A 6000-nucleotide genomic window follows, 5' to 3' on the forward strand; every position below is an offset into this window, starting at 1 on the left:
GCCCTTGTCCTGCGTCCCACCCCCAGTTGCGCTGGAAATACTCCTGCGAGTGACTCGACGCTGCCTGAGAATGGGTACAGACCACAGCAAGTGGGGTCTTATGCGACTGGAGCCTTTTTGAGGAGCTGAGGAGCAACCTCTGCTTCATTTCTGTCTTCCAATTTCAAAGATGACGTCTGGATAAAACAAATGCTTTGCAGCTTGATTAACTGTTTGCCTGCTGTGTTCAAACTGTAACTATTGTGCAGTTTGAAATACAGAGCCCTGGTAGTTCCTGGGGCTCTGCTTTCAGCTTGTCTTCCTGGCTTTCACAGAGCCCCGGGTGAAGCAGATGCCCTGTGGGTCTTGTGCAGGGACTCATACCAGCAGCTTGGGGTCACTGGCTTATGGTGGCACAGAGTAAGTCCTTCCTCCAGGGGTTGCAATCTGAATAGACAACGTGTAGCATAGTCTCCCCACCGTTAGAGATGTGGGACTGAATGCCTGGAGAGGCTGAGGAGGCACTTCCCTTTCTGCAGTAAAACCCTTTCTGTGGGTGGTCTGAGCTGACTTGATGATTTTCCCTGAAGGGGAGTGGGAAGGACTCGGCTGCCCAGCTGAGAGGGGCGAGAGATGGTACATCTCTCACGGCTGTGATGGAGACAGGGCTATCGGCTGACACATCATGTCATCTGCATGCAGAAGAGGATGTGTTTTACCAGTGTGAGTCCCAGCTCGTTCCCAGTGTAACACAGGAACCCAGTGACTCAGGCATGAAGAATAGGAGACACAAATTTCTGTTTCACAGGGCTCAAAATCAGCGTATTTTTTAAGACTTCCAATATTCAGTGTTTTCAACATTTCTCTCTACTTCAGTAAAATCTAAACATTAATGAATATATTTAACGAGATTTGGAGAAGCTAGGAACTGAACAAACCTCACTAGCCCTTCTTGAGCCCTAGGTCTGTTTTGGTAACTTCAGCTAGCTTTCCTTTCTCGGAATTATATTTTGTCCTTGTCTTTGTCCTTTCATGCTTTTGCCTGTCACATACCAGGTTTATGTGAAGCCAGCTGTACTAAGGACAGACTCCTGCGGTCAATGTTCCCATTATCAGATTTTGTCAGAACAGTTCTGCTGGTTCAGAAGCAAAGAAGAAATTTGGCTTGATCAGGATACCCACGTGCTGCATATAAGACACCCAGAGAGTCTTTGGCTCTATTCCTACCTGGTTTGTGCTGATAGAAACAGGAAGCCACTGTAGCACACAGCCAGAGCTCCAGTCTCAAGTCATTTCATAAGGCTTCTTTCTCCAATGACAGTAATGCCAATGCAAAATAACATTATAGGGATCAGCTGCTGTATTCAGAGACTGACTAGGGGTCTTGTTTGTTCCTGTTCAGCTACTGGGGGTAACAATATAGGGCTCTTCATCCTAAGACTCTCAAACCTTAGAGCTTGATGAAGGAAGTTTGTTTATCGTTCTTGGTTGCCTAATGCATAAACCAGAGCTTGTTCTAATCTTCATTCCCCTCTTCCCCTGCTGATTCCCTCTAGGCTGATACTTGCCATCCTTCAGCCTGCCTGTGCTCTGTGTCATTGCCAGTTCCTGGCTGCATATAGCCCATGCGTTTGTTAGAGCAAGAGGGACATTCTGAATGGGTCAAATTAAATCTCAACAATAGACCCAAGCAGCATTTTCAGGCGCCTCAATGTATTCGACCTCCCCGTGTACAGGATTTCCCCAGGTACAGTACTGCACACTGACAAATTTCAGAACTTAACAAGATGGCTATTTCCAAACTGATGAGCAGCTGTTGGGAGGTTGCCAAAGACACAAGTGACAATTAGATGCTCATATGCCTCTGAATCTCAGGAAGAAACAGCTGCATAATACAGCCTATGGGAGCAGTGCTAGGTCCAGCTTTATTGCAGACTGCAGGGACACTTGGACTAATCGGTGCTTGGGAAAAGATGGGAAACCAGGTGATGAAGTGAGTGACAAGAGCAAGCCCCTCTATCATTATCTTCCATGATTATAATGAATGGCCCCATGTTGAGAATTGCCCCACTTCTGTGCATAGCCCCGTGCCTCAGGCAAGTTCTTTCCTAGAAATTAGTTGTCATCCTGTAAGTTCAAGGTTTGGAATTTTTTTTTTTTTTTTCAACTTTCTTGGTAAGATACGGCTGTGCTGTTTTATCCTTCTGCTTAGACTTTTGCTCCTCTAACCGTTAGGTTCATGAAGGAGCAAAGCAGGTTTGATTAGTTTGAAAGTCATGTGGAAAATTGAAAAGACGCCATCACAGAAGGTCTCTCTTTCAACAGAAATTGGCTGTGTCACCCTGCTAACTATACAACCTTTCTCAAAGAGCTAATTTGCAAGTGCTGATTGTTTGGTTTGGTTTTTTTTTTTTTAATTATTGAAAGCATTCTGGGTTTGCCACCCCAGTGTCTCAGGCCAAAAATTACTGGAGGAGCTTCCATATGTCATCTATGACTTGAGACACTTAGAGAGAACTTGATTTCCCTCAGGAAATATTTTTCAGATAATTCTGTCTGAAGATAGACTGGTATATGACTCCTTTGTGGGTTTTTTCTAGATTCTTACAAATACTCTCTTCCCTGGAGAAGAGAATATTAATATTTCCAATAAATACTCCCTTTCTCATAATTGCTCTCTTCTTTTTTAGCCTGTCCCTTCTTTCACCTCCTGTATGCTGCCTTTCTGCGCTGGAGCTCTGCCATGAATCTCCTGCTTAGCCAAGCCATCTCCTGTTACACCCACCTGTCTTCCAGAATATCAAGGTGGGCCCCACCTGTGCTTGGAAGGTGCTGTCCTTAAAGGCTTGCCAGCTCTCCTGAGATCCTTTCAGAGCTGCCCCAGGGGCTCCCACCTACCAATTCCCTGAACAAGCAGCAGTCTGCTCGCCTGGAGTCCAGGGTCTGTGCTGTGCTGCACTCCTTTCTCACTCCTCGCAGGATCTTGGACCCTGCTATTGTGTGGTCACTACAGCCGTGGCTGGCACCGACTATCACATTCCAAGCTGGCTCTTCCTTGTCAGTGAATAGCAGATGCTGGAGAGCTTTGCCCTGCTTGGCCCACCCAGTACGTGTATCAAGAAGTTCTCCCTGACATCTTCAGAAACCTTCAACACTTGTATCCTGCTGTGTTGCCCTTCCAGTAGAAGAACGGAAGTGCCCCAAAGAACAAGGGTCTGTGATACAGAGGACTGAGCTGCTTAAAGAAGACTTCGTGTTTGCCCTCACCCTGATCAGGTGAGGTGGCACCCTCCCACTGTGATGCCACTCTCACTGGTCTCTCCTCTGATAGCGACCCACGAGCCCACACGCAGCCCATCACCTGTCCCATGGAAATGCTCTGCACCTCTGAGCGGCTCCTTCGCACAGAGGGCATCTCCCCTCCTCTTCCTCACTGCCTGTCTTACCTGCAGAGCTGGTAACCACCTGTGCAGGCGGTCCCAGAAGCTCTCCAGTCCTGCAGCGATGCCACAGCCCTGTGACCCCACTGGAGCGCTCATCCCTCCGGATTGTTTCCCAGGCTGTGCAGACGTGTGCACTTGCATGCTAGATGGGGAATGCCTCCTTTCACCCTTTTCCTGATGTGCCTTGTTCTCATCACCCTGCACACTTATCTTTCTTAAGCATGTCAAATTTGACAGCAGGCTTGGTTTTAAAAAAATATAAAATTAGATTCCTTTTACAGACCTCAAGTGCTTGTTTAGCTGCCAGCCCGAATTTAAGTCTTCCTCCAGGTTAAGTTCCTCGCCTAGGTCTATAGCTGCTGACACTCAGAAAGATAAACGTGATCAAAACTTTCCCAAAGTGAGGACTGGGGGGGGCATCAAGCTGATGCAAAGCTTCTGTCATGTCACCGTACGTGTACCCCTCACTCATGCACTGTGACTGCTGCCTAAGAATCAAATTCTCAGCGCATGAAATTGCAGTGCAGTGGTGGAGCTGGAGTCTGCCGTACACAGGAGGTGGAGTATCTGAGTCTGTTTCAGAGATAATTAGGAAGACTGTTGCCTGACTAAAAATGCAATTCTCTTCATTGGCAGGAGAAGGTAAAAATGTTTTCTCCTGATGGGAAGGACAGCTCTAGGTCTGTGGGAGAATTGGGGCAGAGGGAGATGTGCTGAACCTCTCAGTGGGGTGGGAGATTCTTGTAGGACCAGATGAAAACTGAGAATTAGGAGGGAAAAATCTCAGAGCAACCTTTGGGCTCATGTTATAGCTAAGAATGCTACTCATTGAAGATCGTATTTGATGAAATTTGCATGAAATATCCTTTTCCCTTCCTAATTGCAGAGCTGGCATGATGATTCAAGAATATCCACAGACTATTTATGAAATGAATTTTGTGAAGGGAAAGCTATGAACTGCATTTGACTCTTTTAATTTATTTGACAAGCTTTGAGTCTGACCCAGCTTGGGGGCAAAGAAATGCTGGCAGGGGAAGAGAGGACAAGGTCTTTCTCTGAATTATTTCTGCCAGCAAAGAAAACCTTTGGCTCTTCAATTATTTCAGTCCCAGCCTGATGTTTGTTTCCTGTCACCCAGTCCTGGATCATCTGACTTGTCATACAGGATCATGGTTGTTTTTTCCTCCTCAATCTAATGCTAAAAATGAGAAGCTCAATTCTCCTCCTTACCTGACAGCCTAGCAACGAGGCGTGTTTTGACAAGAAATTTTGGAACTGCACAGAATTGCCATAAAATCCAATATCGGGGAAAAATGATCATGCCTGACAGCTAGGGCACAAACTGGAAATAGGTCGTCCAGGCTAACGTGTCTCGGGACATCACTGTTGCTGTGAAAGAGTAGCACAAGACGGTTAAGCACGCAGGGAGGGTGTGAACGCCAGCATAAACAGATAGATAGAAGGAGACAGTAGTGGCCAACCCTTGGCTCATGGGCAGCTTTTCTTCCCTGAAATGACTCACTGGCACTATTCAGAGTCAAAGGAAATAAAAAAGTTAGAAGAGAGCCGCAGCCTTCCACCCTGATGGGAAGAGCAAAGTTTGCCACAACTCCTTACTGTTTCTGCCCTGATTTATCCCAGAATCATTGAGAAGCTACGATAGCTGATGCAGAGATTTCTTCTGATCACTGATTCATTCTCTTAGAAAACGTAAAGTTCGTGTATTGATTAATGGATAAATAGGATGCATTGGCCGTACTGAGCCTACTGGATCGTCCTTGCATACAATCATGGAAACAACGCTCGCTCTTACAGAGTACAAGTAGAATTACAAAGTCAAGCAATCAAAAGGTTCAAAGTGTCAGTTATGCCCAAAGTGATACTTAGCCTTTATTCAGCCCATCTGTGTATTTTTCATCCCATGGTATAATCTTTAATTACATGCCACACCCAATTTCTTACCTTCTGGCAGCAAGGCTCAAAATGTATTTATCCTCCTGCAGTCAGTGGATTCTCTGAAAGACTATAGCTTTTTTCCAGGAAGATTTTTGGTGCTGGTATTTAGCTGTCAAGAGGGCAACCTGTCACTTCTGCAGCACGGTTCATGCTTTTAAGCTTTTCATAATACAGTTGTGCAAAAAAATCTAACAATGAGTTGCAGCCACAGGGAGGAAAGTACAGTGAGACTAGTGGCCCTTATTCAGCTGGTTGTTAAAAATTTCATGATAGCATCGATGACACCCACACACACAGTTACTCTATTCTCCCTATTGAAGTACTCTTCTGTTTCCTGGCTCTTTGGCACCAGAGAGGCACCTGTATGACAGACAGACGTACCTGTGTGTGTGCTGGTTCAGCTGGACTTCACACCACATAGTATTTGCTTTATGTTGGACAGACTGGGAATGAAAATCACTATAAAACCTACAACATCGATATTTTTTTAATTAATTTCTTGAGTGCTTTGCTCTTATAGACTTACACTGTTCTTCTTCCAGCTTATTTTTGTTGTTCTTACTCCTCTAATTTTCTTTCCTAGTTTTCTTTTATTCATGAGTCCTAATTAACTGTGCCTATG

This window comes from Pygoscelis adeliae, unplaced genomic scaffold (genome assembly GCF_000699105.1).
Source record: "Pygoscelis adeliae isolate BGI_AS28 unplaced genomic scaffold, ASM69910v1 Scaffold113, whole genome shotgun sequence".
In the NCBI taxonomy this organism is placed as follows: Eukaryota; Metazoa; Chordata; class Aves; order Sphenisciformes; family Spheniscidae; genus Pygoscelis; species Pygoscelis adeliae.